A 16394-nucleotide genomic window follows, 5' to 3' on the forward strand; every position below is an offset into this window, starting at 1 on the left:
GTTTATCTTGATAGTTTTTTATTTCATTAAGTGCTACAGGAAATTAATTTATATTTTCTTTTAAGACCTTCTGACTTGGACTGTGACGGCCCACAGATTACCTTTGGGCTCTTATTTATATAAAGTAGTAGGTCCCTGAGCTGAGATCCAGGATTGTCTGGACAAGAAATCCATTTGGCCAAGAAAACTTCTGTTCTTCTTTTTGACTAGAACTTGTACATTTGTTAGTAATATGAAAGGATGCTAAATATCATGTCCTTAATGTTTATCTTTCTGAGAACAATCTAGCCAGGGTTCTTTTCTCAGGTGTCTATTTGTCTGTTAATATAACAGTTCTATTTGATTCCTGCTCATACGTGAGTTTGTCTGAGAAGACTCTGTAAACGATCACTCCAACATCTCTATGCCCAAATGCTTTTAATATTTTCTAAACCTTTCAGATAAATATGGCACCCCTATTTTTCTTGTCCTTCACTAAAACTGTCAGTTCCAGATTTTCAGTTTTAATTACATGGATCACTTTAAAAAGACCCACTGACCCAGGCTGTACATTTCAAGGTAAACATTAACGGAATGTGCCAGCCCTTCTTGTTGCTTATGTGCCACAGCTTTTGGATATACCATTTATTTAAGAGTGAAGAGCCAGCCACCTGTTTCTGAGCCCTCTTTTCCCTCACATTAAAGGTTCAGGCCCTTGCTGAATAGTAACACTCTCATCTGGGGAACAAACACAGCATTTTTCTGAAACTGATTTCTCACACTAGACTAGCTGGAGGATTTTCTGTATTTGCGCATGTATGTGTTTTTTTCACTCAGTTACCCTCAAGGCACTTGTCACGACCATGCATATTAAAATTAATCAGACCTCCTAGGCCTGTGTGGCTGTGTGTTTAACATGAAGAAGTGGATATCAAGCAAATGCCCTAATTAAATAGGCCTGCTTGGTTTTGTTCTAGTGGATGCTTGGTCTTTTTTTTTTAATAGGAGTTGCTTACAGGGAAGGCACGGACAGCATTAGAGTCAGTGGAGAGCTCACTCAGAGTTTCCTGTGCCACCTGCTCCCAGAGTTCTGAGACCACAAGGACTCCCAGTGTGCCTTTCTTAACTACCCTTAATGTTGAGGAGAAGTGTGGCCAAGATGGTAAGGGAGCAGTGAGGCTAGGGCAAGCCAGAATGAGCATATGACCTGGATATTTGGATTGATTAAGAAAGTCCATCTTACGTGATGATAAACTTCAGATAGCAGATTGTGCTCAGTGCTCCTATTTTTGGATGATGAAGTTTAACAGTTAAGAGGAAGATCATATGTGAAATTTAGAATGCATGTCCTTCCTTTTATGTCTTGAAGTTGCAAACCAGCTTTTATTCCTCTATCTTTGCAATTAATTATTTCCTAGGTCATCTACATATCACATTTATGAGGCAATAAATGAACAAGTGGATAAAAAACTATATATTTATACATTATAACAGACAAGCTGAAATAGAAATTCAGAATTGCCCCTAATTGCCTATATATATATGTATATATATATATATATATACATATATATACATATATATATGCATATATATATGTATATATATATATATATATATATATATATATATAGGATATGTGTATAGTATATAGTATAGTGTATATACTATACTATATATATAGTGTATATACACTATACTATATATATATATATACATATATATACACACATATATATATATGCACCTATATATATACAAAAAGTTCAACTCTACTATGATAGTTTTGGTACTTAGCCTATTTTCATTTATGTTAGACTTTCCCCATAGCTTTAGGGAAGACTGTCACGGGACATTTGGAAGCAAACTTTTATAAAGAGTAAGCTCAAAACACTGAAATGTCTCAGGCTGACATAACACAGTAACTCTTTTGTTTGTGTATTTAATGTCATAAATGAGGTAAACTCTAACATCATGAACACTGAGTTGGGATTTTAGTCACAATTCATGTGTATTATTTGGTCTTCTTTTTGTGTTTTAGAAAATAGAAACAGACAAATTAAGTAAGAATGTATCAAATTAATCTGATATATTATACACACACACACACACACACACACATATGTCAGATGTACACACATACACAGAGACAGAGACTAAATAAAGCATGGAGCCAACATTAGAAACAGTTTGAAAAATTAAGCAATAAAAAACTCATAAAAGTTAAAGTATTTGAAGTTATAGTTTCATAAATTTCCAAATAACCATAGCAAGTTATTGGATAAAACATTACTCTGGCAGGACATGGTCTGTAAAATTGATTTGTTCCTTCTCAAACTGAAAGGATTGGACAACTCCAAAGATCTGTCATTTTCCAACAGTTCTTCCTTCCCTCCAATTGGACCTAAGAAGTAAGAGGATCCATCCATTAACCTATTCTCTCTCTCTCTCTCTCTCTCTCTCTCTCTCTCTCTCTCTCTCTGTCTCACTCTCTTTTTTCATGTGGGCGTGCAACTCCCATGTAGAGAACTGTATCAGCCGTGCCAAGCAACTGTCTGGTACCTGACAGCATCATAGAAACCCCTCCTCTGTTCACTTAGGTTGCTCCTGGTTATTTATTAACACAATGCAGACTGTTCAGTGTGGGTGTATGTGAAATAGAAAGAAAAATAAAGGCCCTGAACAAGTAAATACATCTTTCATCATTTCTTTTCTTTGGTGTGTTTACTGTGTGCTTTTCTTGGTCAATAGAAGTTGTTTGACAGTTCTGCAAAAGGGTAAGAAACCTTTTCTTGAACTTTATCTTTCTGTTTTGTCTCCGTAGAAGTTGCTATTTGCCATTCACTTTTTATTGCAACATGTCTCTATAAAATGTTTTTTTTTTTTGAAGATCGTTACTGCTGTTAATATGACAAGTACAGGTGATTATGAAACATGATAGACAGCTTTGTCAGCTTTGTTTGAAATGGACAGTTAAGAGACTAGAATTCTAAGATAGTTTTCATTTCTCAACTTTTTAATTAGAACTAGAAAATGAGTTATTATACAAATCACCTTTATTACCTCCTTCTAAGAAACATGCCATTTGTTCTCAGGCCTTATGTAAGCTTCACTGAAATATCGAGCCTTGATTTAATTTGTATTTAAGTTCTCTCCTCCCTGCATATTAATATAATATCAATGTTGAGCTCATTGCATGGTATAATTACTGAAGAGATCAGTAGCTGGGAAAGCACACCATAATTGAGCATGTCTGTTTATTATAACAGGACAATGCTCTATGCTGTATTTAGTGTGTTAATAGATAAGAATTGATTTGCTGTTTCAAGATGAATTAAATCTCTGTTGCTTAGGCCTTTCTTTTCTGAGAAGTTATGGTTTGTTGTAGAAATTTGCCCAAAAGGTTTCTATACTGTCGTGTGACATTAGGCATGTGGAAGACTGGGGAGCAGAAAGCCAATTAAATGAGCAAAACACACCATCCTCCCTTTGGAGTTTTGTTATCTTTCTCTGTTTTTGCTTATTTTTTTCTGCCATCCCCTAGGGTTTTTGCCTCAGCCCTGGTTCCAGCACTCTAATATTTCCCACCAGTGTCAAGATGCTGCGTGTAAGTGAAAAGAAACACTGAATGGGGAGGTCATGATGTCGAGAGCAGTGCAGTGTAAATAGGACAGGCCAGTTCTCAGCCTTTATAGGGTATAGTGCTCCCAGTGCCGGGGAGAGAAACATCCATGAGCAAAGTAGAAGGGGGAGGAATTCGACATGTTTGCTCATGTTTTTCCTCCTTGATACTTAAGTTTAGCTATTCTTGTTCTGCAAAGGGGAGGACAGCTACCTTGTTGTTTTACTTGGCCTTTTCTCCATTCAGTTCATGGGACTCATTAGGAAGGAACCACCAGAACTGAAAATAAAATGAAGTTGAACATTTTTTAGCACATCTTTTCCACTTAAGGAATATTGTAATTAGGGATTAATAAAAGCATATGAATTAAGTGAAAAAACATTGTAAGCCCTGGAGTCCTTATTTTTTATTGCCAGGATTTTTCCCCCTTTGTTTTCTAAATTTCAAATATTTAAATTAAAAATATTTGCCGGTTTCAAAGTATATTGCATTAAGTAGAGATGGATGTATACAATATTGCCTTTAGAAGTAGCTTATCTAAATTCCAACCCATATGAAACCATCTAAAATATTGTCTAATAATTGTTTTTAAAGATTTGGAGTTAAAGAGTATTAAATCTCTGTCTCTAACAGGTTTTTAGATTTCTTTTTAGTTTTTTTTTAATATATGTTTATGTTCACATACATAAGACAAAATCTTGTCAACTGTTAGGTGTCCAAAATTTCCCTAGAATGAACTGAACACACACACACACACACACACACACACACACACACACACACACACGATATAAGAAATTACTGTTAGATTTTGGGAGCATTTATCTCACTGTTAATCTCTAAACTAAAAATTTTGACCTAGAACAATTTTTGACAAAAAGAAAATACACAGAGGAGGAGGATCTCAGTATGGAACAGAACTCCGCATTCTGTTCTGTATTTTTTGCTCATTACCTTTGGATGCCTATTGGCATCTGTATAAAGTCTCTCTTGATGCCCAACATGGAGTCAATACCTCCTTTCTGTGTGACACCTTTGTGTTTGTTCACCTCTTCACTCATTCTTCTTATTCTGACAGAAAACATTTATGGAGGTCCTAGTATATGCAGGTTATTTTATAAGTCTTCATGAGAAGACAGAAATCAATGATACAGTTTCTCTCCCTGTGTTGCTCACAGTCTTTTGGGGAAGGTAAACCATGCGTTTTCATGGTGAAAGGAACTGTGAGTGAGGCGGTACAGGAGGCTCTGTCATTAGAGAGGAGAGTCCTTCAGTGCATGTATTTATCCTCTAAAATGAGTTTATATTTATATATACCATGTATCTAATGTATACAACATACATATCTGTTGTTTATGTCGTCTATGGACGTCATGTGGCTACCAGGACTGCTCTAGCCAATTTTCTTTATTTAAAAATTTTTTTTAATGTTTATTTATTTTTGAGAAAGAGAGACAGAGCATGAGGGGGTGGGCAGAGAGAAAGGGAGACACAGAATCTGAAGTAGCTCCAAGCTCTGAGCTGTCAGCACAGAGTCCAATGCAAGGCTTGAACCCACAAACCATGAGATCATGACCTGAGCCAAAGTCAGATACTTAACTGACTGAACCACCCAGTGCCCAAGCCAATTCTCTTTAAGTGCTTGTGCAAAAAAGCTCTCACAATATTCACTGAATCTACCCTTTTATAACATACCTTCATATAGTATAGTTTAACTCATCATCCCATCTTGTCTGGGTATTTTCAAGTTATTGATTTCTGCCCAGTCACATCTTTCTGAGACAAATGTATAGCTCTGAAGAAAATATTCTAATTGCTTTCTCCCAAGTTCTCCAGTTAAGAAGACTGGGCATATAATGTATTACTTCCCCTTTATCCATCTTTAGCCTTTTCCTCACTAAAATAGTAGAGGATATTATTTTTGACTATTGGTTTAGTATCAGCAGAATGACATTTGGAAAGGTGAGCCAGAAACATGATGATGATAATGATGATGATGATGGTGATGGTGATGGTGATGATCATAATTGGCACCTAATGTAAATCTTACTCAAAGAACTAAAACACACTAAGTTATGGAATTATGTTTGGATCCATTATGAAAAATTTAAATGCTTAGTCCAAACTCATTAAAACTCCTTAAAAGGTTGTTTTTTTCCTGTAATTACTACTCCAATTTTTTTCTAAAGTTTTTCAATTATTTATTTTAAGAGAGAGAGAGCAGAGGGAGGGGAAGAGAGAGAATTCCAAGCAGTATCCTTGCTGTGAGCACAGAGCCCAACACGGGACTTGATCTTGTGAACTGTGCGATCATGATTCTGAGCCGAAACCAAAAGTCGGAAGCTTTAACCATTCAGCCACCTAGGCACCACCATTATAACTCCAAGTGTAAACCAAACTGATTAAGTTCTAACACATACAGGTGTATAAGAGGCACATATACAACAAAGTATTAATACAAATTTCTTCTGACATGCTCACCTATCCTGCTGGCAGTTAATAAAATGCAATCCATACATTTTCTTAAGTTCCTTGCACAAGAAGAAGAGACAATGGTGGAGCAGCCTCAGGGGGATGGAAGTGGACCTATTTAATTTCTTCTCAAGAGTGGAAAAAGAGCCTCAGCTGGCATGTGTTGTAGTACTTGTGCCATCCTGTATATTTTATTGGGTCTCCCCGAGCCCTTTATTAACGTAGGTGGGTAGTCAGCCTGCAGCTGCAGTGAGCTCACTTCCTGTCTAACTCCCCAGCCTCGTTTCTCATTTCCTACCATTGCCTGCATCACTCTTTATGACTTTTGCTCTAGTAATGCCGAGTTGCCTGTGGCTTTTCACAGCCACCATGCTTTTCTTTGCTTATGATGTTTCATTGCAGTGCCTTTCACCTTACTTTGCACCTGGGTGATGGCTATTCGTCCTTAATATTTTCTGCTAACTCTTAACGACTCCCATCATCCCTCCCTTAAGAGATTTTGTCTTTGTGTCTCTCCTCTATTAGATTTTGACTTCCTAGAGCAGCATTCCATTTTTGAATTATTGAAAATAATCAAAAGAGGAATAATATTTTTTTTTACTTTAAAATATTTTATTGGAATCCATTTGATAAAACCAAGTATTTGTTTACGAAAAAGAAGTCAAAGTGGCCTAAATGATACTTAAATGTCTCAAAATTTCCTAGCAGTTTCTTTTCCTCTAGTAAGTTGACAGCTACCCACACAGGTTAATGAAGGAAAGACAGATGCAAGTAAGTTCCTAGGATCTACCCACTACCAGATTGGAGACATCCTTTGTGTCTACAAAACCCATTGTCGCCAGGGAGAAAGGACATGGCTCTTCCCTACTCAATACAGCCTGTAGATGGAAGTGGCAGGACCCATTTCCTAGGCATCCCAGACATCTCTACAGCACTTCTTCAGGAAGACAAATTCCAAACTTCAGCCCTTCAGTCAGATCAGTGCCTAATCTGTGAAAGGCCACTGCCCCAGCAAGGCTTCGTGAATAATCATGCTAGAAAGATGAAAACAGCACAACCAATGGAAAGGACAAGCAAAGTTAAGGCCCTCTTATCAGCCCCTTCTCAGAGACTCAAGTATCCAGTTCTCCAAATTGAGAGTATTTTATTATGCATGAACATTATATGAAATTCAAATTTGTGTCTATAAATGAAGGTTCATTAGAACACAGACAGGCACATTCATTTATATATTGAGGTAGTGTACCATAATATAATGTACTTTAGGGTTACACTGGTAGAACTGAGTAATGTTGCCCACAAAAGCCTAAAATATTTGCTCTCTGGCCCTTTATGGATAAAGTCTGCTAATCTCTGTCCTGGAGGGCAGGGACAGAGTCCCTGTCATCCCATTATCCAAAGCTTCTAGTGTAGTGATTCCTAGTTCAATGAGTTAATTAAATGGTTGAATAAGCTATCTCTGACCTGACCTTCTAACCCACCCTAGGGTTTCTAGCTCTCTTCCTGAAGGAAGTTTAATAGAGGAAATAATGAATTATGAAGACCTGGGTGCTAGTTTTGCTCTCATCATTGTCTGTATAACCTTGCACAACTGCTTTATCTTTCTTTATTTAAAAATAGAATTATTACATTCGATGGATTTCATAGTTCTTTCCAGGTATATAATTCTAGAGATATTCTATCAATGTCTTTGTTAACTCAGTATGCAAAAAGAACAAAAACAGGTTTGGAGAGCTCCTTATTAAGAAATGTGGTCAAAACGAACAGTGAACTTTTACAGATCAATTATACATCAGGTTTATTACTGGGTTGATTAGGTGTTCCACTGTAAATCAAATAAGAATCAAGTTTATTGTTGGTCTGCACTATGAATCTCTAGTATTAATGTATTGGGGTAGAAGATAAGATCTTTTGTTGTAAGATCTGTGGCTTTTAATGTATCTATATTGTTTTTTCAATAAGTTTGATGAAAGGCAATACTTTTATTGAAAGGCAGACACTTTTAATGTTAGATTTTGCTAGAATCCTGAATTATTCTGTTTATTCTCTCTTTCTTTTTTAATCATATTTTTTTCTCTTATATGTACCTGCCTCCCCAGAGGTATTACAAGCTAGATCAAGGGTAATGTTGATACTCATCCTGCCTACCTACCTTATTTTCTAGATTATGAAAATTCCAGAGTCCTGACATCTCTAAAGTGACTTCCTGATTCTAACAGAGGTGCCAGTTGTAGTCCTGGACAGTCATGAAGGTATCTTACATGAAAATATCACAACATAATTTACAGACTCTTTGGATGAAGACCCTTGTGAAATTTATACCCTTCTCTGATGTATTTAAAAGGACAATGAAAAGGCAAACAAAGTTAGACTTTTTATTTAAAAGATTCTTACTTAGATGAGAATATTCTTGAGTTAAATTGATCATCACAAAAACCTATAAAAATAGTACAGATAAAAGAACTAAAATAGATAATTTTAAAATATTATTCAAATGGATAATTACAAATTTTCTACTGTTTGCTATATACAGCATTAAAATGCAGCATTGAAGTGTAAAAGAATATGTTCTACACTGTTTGCTAAAAACCCTAACTGGTTAAGTGGAATGCCCAAAATAGAAATGGCCTCTAAATTAATCTTTTCCAGTTTTTACACATGTAGGACTTATATGTTAGAAGTTGATGAATGGTAGGAAAATGTGTCCAATAATTTAAAAGCTGCTAAAGGAAGTGAAAAAAATGTGAACATCCAAGAAGAATTTCATAAAAATATATTTTCTAGAAGCTGTGTGTCTACTTTTCTGAAATAACCTCGAGAAATAATAAATAGATAATTTTACATAGCCTCCTCATTTCTAATATTAGGGTCCTGCTGCATTGTTATCAATCTTTTTTGTTGCCTTCTGTAGAAATCTCCTTTTTTTTCAATTTTATTTTTAATGTTTCTTTATTTTTGAGGGAAAGAGACAGAGCATGGACAGCGGAGGGGCAGAAAGAGAGGGAAACACAGAATTCGAGTCAGGCTCCAGGTTCTGAGTTGTCAGCACAGAGCTAGACTTGGGGCTTGAACTCACCAACCGTGAGATCATGACCTGAGTCAGAGTGGGGCACTTAACCCGCTGAGCCACCCAGGTGCCCCTGTACAAATCTCTTATATTGAGGGCCTGCAAGCAAGCAGTGTGGGACATCTCATTGTGAAAGAGAATACATTTACTATAACCTATTTGCTTCAGGGTTTGCTGTGTGGTCTATCTCGAATTAGGTTAGCTACCATCAAGTATGTGAAGGGCAAGTCTAGAGAACCGGTTCCAGTGAGTTCGGAACTACTGTATGTTAAACATTTCTTCAATTCCACAGGGAGTATATGTTAGGGCAAATCAGTATTACTGCCACTACTTCTAGATTTTTCATTCTGTTTTCACTCACTAAATATTTGCCAAGCCTATTCCTCTATTTTGGAATTCTAAGTGCCATTAAAAACATACCTGAAACACATCTGTAAATGAATATTCTTTTAATTTATAAAAATAAAAAGCATTTTAATATTTTTATTCCCATTTAGATGATTTCACCTGAAAATCTATTGTTATTTAAATGTCACAATTCACCTTGTGATTTTAAGGGGGAAAATATTGCCTTTATTTTGCTGCATTTGCTATAATTATAGGCTAATTAAATGGCAAAATATCAATAGCATTATTTTATTTTTTAATATATTAACTAACTTCAATATACATAGTTTAGAATGTATATCTCAAATTACATTCATAACATATAAGGAGATTATTTTACTCATTGTCAAAAATATAGACACATACTTTCCAGAGCTCAGAAATTATAAACTTCCTTATGAAAACTCAAGGATGCATGTTCTTTCTTCTGGAGCAAAAATGGTACACGGATGAAGAATGACAGTTTAAAAGTATATAGTTATGTCTAAAACAAAAACATTTACTTGCTGAAGGTTGGTTTCTACCTGTGATGACTACAGAACAGCATGTACTTTGATTAAAATGCATTTGAAATACCTTCTTTCTATATATTTACCTTTCGCTTTTCCTGAGCACATTTAAGGCTCAGAAACGCGGTGATCACGTCCTGTGATGTGTATGTAGGTGAATGAGCTAGTACATCTGCACCCTTCCTTTCCTTATCTTCTCTGGGTGTCCCTGAGCTCTCCCCAAGCTGAGACAGATGGCTGCTGGTTTAGTTATGTGCGTGGGAGAGAGGGACTTCCACATGTGATTTTTACCATTTGGTAGTAATTAGTTTGTTGTATAAATTAACATTAACTGAACCATTCTTCAGGCATTGTTTGTAATTATCTTCTTTGAGTCTCTGAGTTGTATAAAGAGATAAAAAGCAGGGAAGGCATTGCTCCTTCTTTTATAAAAGTGGAAAAATCTATCATTAGACAGAATAGATCAACAATTACTATTGTATTCCCAATAGATGAAAGACTTTGAAATAATTATAAAACAGGAAAACCAAGATTTTTCTGGAACTTAATGGTTTAGAAATACAATTAGATTTTCTGAAAATGTGTGATTTTTTAAAGGCAGAACTGAATGTAAAAGAAAAATGAAATACAGTTTGAGGGTTGTTTTTCACATCATTTAGCAAATTTCTTTTGGTTCTCACAATAACTACCTCTTGAAGGTCACTGTCTGTCTTGTCTTTTTTCTTCCTTATATGTTGCATACTTTATTTAGATGCTTTCAAATGGAAGTATTTTAGTGTACATTTTATGAGAAGCATGTATTTTTCTGAGATGTAGCATGCTGATATTCATCTTTTTTAAACAAAATTGTTCATGAGTGAGTGGGATTTTGATAATTCAAGCTTTAAACTCTACCGAGTTACTATTCTCTCTCCTCTATCCCCAGTGAAGATGTTGAATATGAAGGAAACAATAAATAACCTATGTTTCTTTCAGTTTGGTTTTGGCCTTGCTTATATTATTTAATATTATTTCTGAATCTTCTTCTGGTGTCTTTCTCTAAAGAGATCTAATAGCTGATACCATATAACAGATTGTCCTTTAAAGCATAAATGTTTCTTTCTGAAAAAAAAAATTCCCATCTGTGTTTTTCCTTTGAGAATTGCTCTAAGAAACTACCAAGAAGAACAAATTATTGCTAGACATATTTTGACCCAAAGTATTTAAAGTGTGTCATCACACTTTTACTGTCCATAACACAGTCATAACTTTGATGTTGACAAGAAAATATGATGGTCATTATTCTACCAAGAGTTTCTTTATTGCAGCCTATTAGGTAATAAAACCCCAGTCACACCAGAATTAATATTTGTGTGAACCTGTTATTAGATTATTAATAAAAAGAGAAATATATATATCATAAGTAGCTATTTTCTATCATACAGTTACTGATTAGATATTAGTTGTAGAAGCTATAAATACCAGAAGTAATTCATTTCCTGGCTTTAAAAAAAATATTGTTGCAATTTGGTTCAAGGAATACAATTATTTAATGAGTCTCCAAGATTTAAAAATATTTCAGTACCATTGCAAATTACTTGGAAAAATAAGAACATTTTGTCCTTATTTAGAACAGTTACACTTAGTGCATCTTTTTGTGTGTGAATGAATAAAATTAAGATGAATAAAAAGTTTTTTTTTTTTTTTTTAAATTTTTTTTTTTTTCCAACGTTTTTTTTTTTTATTTATTTTTGGGACAGAGAGAGACAGAGCATGAACGGGGGAGGGTCAGAGAGAGAGGGAGACACAGAATCGGAAACAGGCTCCAGGCTCCGAGCCATCAGCCCAGAGCCTGACGCGGGGCTCGAACTCACGGACCGCGAGATCGTGACCTGGCTGAAGTCGGACGCTTAACCGACTGCGCCACCCAGGCGCCCCAAAAAGTTTTTTTAAATTAATTTTAAATCTGTTTGGTTTTGAATTGTTAGATAAGCCATTCATGTATTTATGTTAATGTGAGGTTAAAAGAGCTTTGCCACTTTTTTTTTTTTTTTTAAGTAAGACTGTTTTAAGAAGAGTTTCTGGATTACTGCAATTGAGGTATTTTTTAAGTACTTCTAATGCAGAACTTATTTTTATGAAATAGGGAAATGAGAAATACTTTGTGCCTAGGAGTTTGGCCTACCCCAAAAAGTGTATCTTCCTATGTTTTCCATAATCCACTGAGATTCTAAATCATGCTTCTGCTTTGCATATGTATCACTTTTAACCATTTTTATAACCCCAAAGTTTTGGAATTTTCAAAAATTTTGCCTCCTCAAAATTACTTATACACATGTAATTTTTTTTCTCAAATGAGAAAAAGGAAATCATTATCGGCTAGTCTCTTTATTTGGGTTGTAAATTAAAAAAACATAAAAGCCTTATGCTCTGTGCTTTTCATTCAGTGTCTAGAGCTGGCTAAGCAGGAAGCCAACTTCATCCTGAAGATGTTTCCTCTCCCTGCCTCCCAGGACAGAGTCATACTTTCTTTTAAATGGGGGCCAGTATAGATATGGGTAAAATTTTGAAGAGCAAACTTTATGTCTACTCAACATCCATTCCATATACTATGTGTTATCTGCAAATGATAGAAGTATAATTTTGACAAAACACTTTAATAGAATGGTTTTTGATTTGTGCATATTAAGATTCTTAACATTAGGCCAAAATATTATTTCGTGTGAGGGGAAGTAGTCTTTATGTTCCTCAGGTAAATTTAAGTCCTAATTCTTGGAAGTGATGCAAAATAAACACTTCTGATTTCAAACTGTTTGATTTTGCTTTGTGTATGTACTTGTGCTCATAAGAGCACATGAATCGAGGCTTACATGCACCTTTTGAAAAAAATCACAATATCCTATCATTCTCATTCATATAAACCTAAACCATTGTTTCATTGTTCCTCAATTCAAAAAAAATTATTTCAATATTTCTTCTTTTGGAAAAATGGTTTTTAGATGAAAACCATCAACTGTTGACAAATATCCTACACAGAAACCCACTGAATATATTTTGTGACCACCATTTGAAATGCAGACTCTTGCATGACATGATACATTTTGGAACCAGAGATTAGAAAGGAGGGGGAAAAAAAGAGCAGCTCTTCTGTGGCTGTGGCTGTGAAGCTCAAAGAGAATACATTAATTAACCCAAGAGAATTTCTAGGAAGCTGTACTGAGAAGCTGTAGCTTTGAAATCTAGTGATCTTTATCCACTGTTGGGTTTGGGTCAAAGACCTTGGATAGAGAAGGAAAAAAGGGAAGGGGGTACATTATAGGAACCAGATGTTAAAAACTGATAAAGGCTGACCAGCCCCCTGCTGCTGAAATCTAACCCCACCTCCATCAAAAAGGTGACATTCTCCTCTGAAGCCCCTATGTCCTTCGAGGAGAGAGAGAGAGACACAGTTCTGGCTCTGCATTTTTCCTTTGGCCTACCTTGTCGAATGGCCCTAGAAGACTAAACAGGTGTTATCTACTTTTGATTTCAGTGCATTTAAATTAATCCTGTCAGCTCAGCTGTTAAAACAACTGTCATCTCCAGCTGTTAGTAATTTTCGACTGGGCACTTTCACAGGTTGCCAAGATCTGAGCCTGCATTGTGTGTCTTTCTGAATGCAGTAGAGTAACAATTTGTGTTTTGGTTTTTTGGTTTTTTTTAAAGGGGCTTGTATTGTGATGCTGCACACGTTGATATGATCGTAATAATAATAATTTCAGAAGACTCTCTGGTACTGTGTTTTTCAATATGTAAATAAACCATGTATGGTATGCCACTTCTATCAATATCCTGTGGACACGTTACATAACTTTTTGGCATATTTAATTAAATAGCCAATAAGTCAACTTGGAAGTCCTAAAAGTGGGAGAAATAGTAAAAAGTTAGAAGATAGTATTGCACGTGCTTATAAAGCTTTCTGTGTTTCCAGAAACAATAGTTGCTTCTAGCTTTATTTTTTTCTTAAACTGAAGTATTCAGTAAAATGTTTTGTTTCTTTTTAACAGTTTGAGTAACTCTGCACTTTCAAGCATAATGTAAGGTTTCTGGCTTGATCTTCTCCTATTGGACATTTTAAATCATAAGAGGAATTTCTTGTGTAATTTCAATATTTGGGATCTATCTCAGTAGCCCTTAATGCTAATATTGTGGAGGGCAGGAAAGGCTATTATGAAATTCAGTCTATTATCAACAATTGGAACTCACTGAAAATGTGTAGTGATCTCAACTCTATCAAAGAAAGACTTTCATTTGCCATTCATGTAACCATCTGGAACCCATGAATATTCCTCCTATCCTAACCTTACACATTGTAAAATCAAAAAATTATAGGTTTTATTTTTCTTTTATAAAGTCTTAATTAGGGTGTTAGTTTTTTCCTGTTAAAAAGTATGTTTCAAAAGAAAAAAAGATATAAATTACTTAAATTGACTTTAAAGTGTTTATGTTTAGAAATAATGCAATCAGATCACTAATGAAAATAATTTTCACAAAAATGTACTAGCCTCAAAATTTCTGGCCAACAATATTGTACTTGAATTCATGTTATACTGATGTGGAATAAATTACACTAACTTAGTTTAACTGAGTTCTATGTTTATTAATATCTGAGGCATTTATGGTTCCATATTCAAATAAATTTATTTAAAAAGTAGCTAATTTTGGAGAGGATATTAAAGACACAAAGTAAATAGTTAAAAATGTAATAAAAAGTGTACAATGGAAAGTATTTCTCTTTCCTACTCCTATCCTTCACTCACTCAATTCCTCTTTTGTAAGGATTCATGTAATGTGTTTTCTCCTGTGCATCTCTGGATTTATTATGTGCATACACATATAGCAATATGAGTGTGTATGTGACAGGGTGTGTATCTAAAGGATATGTATACATACATACATACACACACACCCAAAATTTGGATGTCATTACCCCTGGATTTATATATTAGTTAAATAACATTCATTCCCTAAGGAAGCATGCGTGTACATGAAGATAAAGGAAAAGATTACAACATATATGATATACATGTGTACCAATTACATAATTTATTAGAAGCGAATATTGTAATTCACATTGAATAAAGAATATTTGATGGGACTCTGTCAATACTTATCAAAATTAAAATATATCTGCACTTTGGCTTAGTAATTACAGTATTAGAAGCTGAACATTCTCACATATATATGTCAGAATTAGTAAAGTATATTATTTGTGACATTGTTGTGGAAAAACTAAAAATTTTATACAGGATGATGTAAGTATATTGTGCATTCATCGGTGGATTTCTATGAAAGTGTTAAACATTAGAGAAATTTATCCATAGAAATATGGAAACATGTCTATGATTTATATTTTAAGTTTAAAAAGTTGCATAATAGTAAATATAATATCCTTTTTTAGAAGCATTTATGTATATTTGTATATTCATTTATTTTAAGTATTTAATATTTATCTGAATGTATATATAGTAAGTTATGAATACATGTTTTATTTTGGTTATTTTATTAATATTTATAGGGGCGCCTGGGTGGCGCAGTCGGTTAAGCGTCCGACTTCAGCCAGGTCACGATCTCGCGGTCTGTGAGTTCGAGCCCCGCGTCGGGCTCTGGGCTGATGGCTCGGAGCCTGGAGCCTGTTTCCAATTCTGTGTCTCCCTCTCTCTCTGCCCCTCCCCCGTTCATGCTCTGTCTCTCTCTGTCCCAAAAATAAATTAAAAAAAAAAAAAAGTTGCATAATAGTAAATATAATATCCTTTTTTAGAAGCATTTATGTATATTTGTATATTCATTTATTTTAAGTATTTAATATTTATCTGAATGTATATATAGTAAGTTATGAATACATGTTTTATTTTTGTTATTTTATTAATATTTATAATAACATTACTAACATTATAAAATTTTATTAATATTTAATTTAATTACTAGAGATTTGATCTTAATAAAAATGAACATCTTTACTAATGCCAATAAGAACTACCAGCAGTTTTGTTTTAGTTTAGTTTAGTTTTGTTTTCTTAGAAAGAGAGCATGAGTGTGGAGAGAGGGGCAGAGGGAGACAGAGAGAGAGAGAGAGAGAGAGAGAGAGGGAGAGGGAGAGAGAAAGAGAGAAAATCCCAAGCGGCTCCATGCTCAGCGCAGAGCCCAGAATGGCGCTCAATCCCACAACCCTGGGATCATGACCTGAGATGAAATCAAGAGTCAGACACTCAACCAACTGAGCCACTCAGGTGCCCATTTTTAGTTTCTCTAAACACTAATTTACATGGGAAGAAAGTCATTAAAAACTAATATAATGTAGAAAATATATGTGTGAAGTTGGGGGTGATGAGGTAGAGTT

General features: G+C 34.7%; 1 protein-coding gene across 21 annotated transcripts in view; it reads left to right on the forward strand.

Moving 5' to 3' along the window:
- Nucleotides 1–16394, forward strand: part of SOX5 (SRY-box transcription factor 5) — a 1021816-nt gene that overhangs the window by 724676 nt on the left and 280746 nt on the right. The window contains exon 1 of one of the 21 annotated variants that reach the window (XM_058743373.1): nt 8306–8325. The exons of the other annotated variants lie outside the window; for them this stretch is intronic. The gene's annotated coding sequence lies outside the window, so the exon portion shown is untranslated. Of the gene's footprint in view, nt 1–8305; nt 8326–16394 lie in introns of those variants that run through there. 21 annotated transcript variants of the gene reach the window in all.

The sequence above is a fragment of the Neofelis nebulosa genome, chromosome 8, assembly GCF_028018385.1.
Source record: "Neofelis nebulosa isolate mNeoNeb1 chromosome 8, mNeoNeb1.pri, whole genome shotgun sequence".
Classification (NCBI taxonomy): Eukaryota; Metazoa; Chordata; class Mammalia; order Carnivora; family Felidae; genus Neofelis; species Neofelis nebulosa.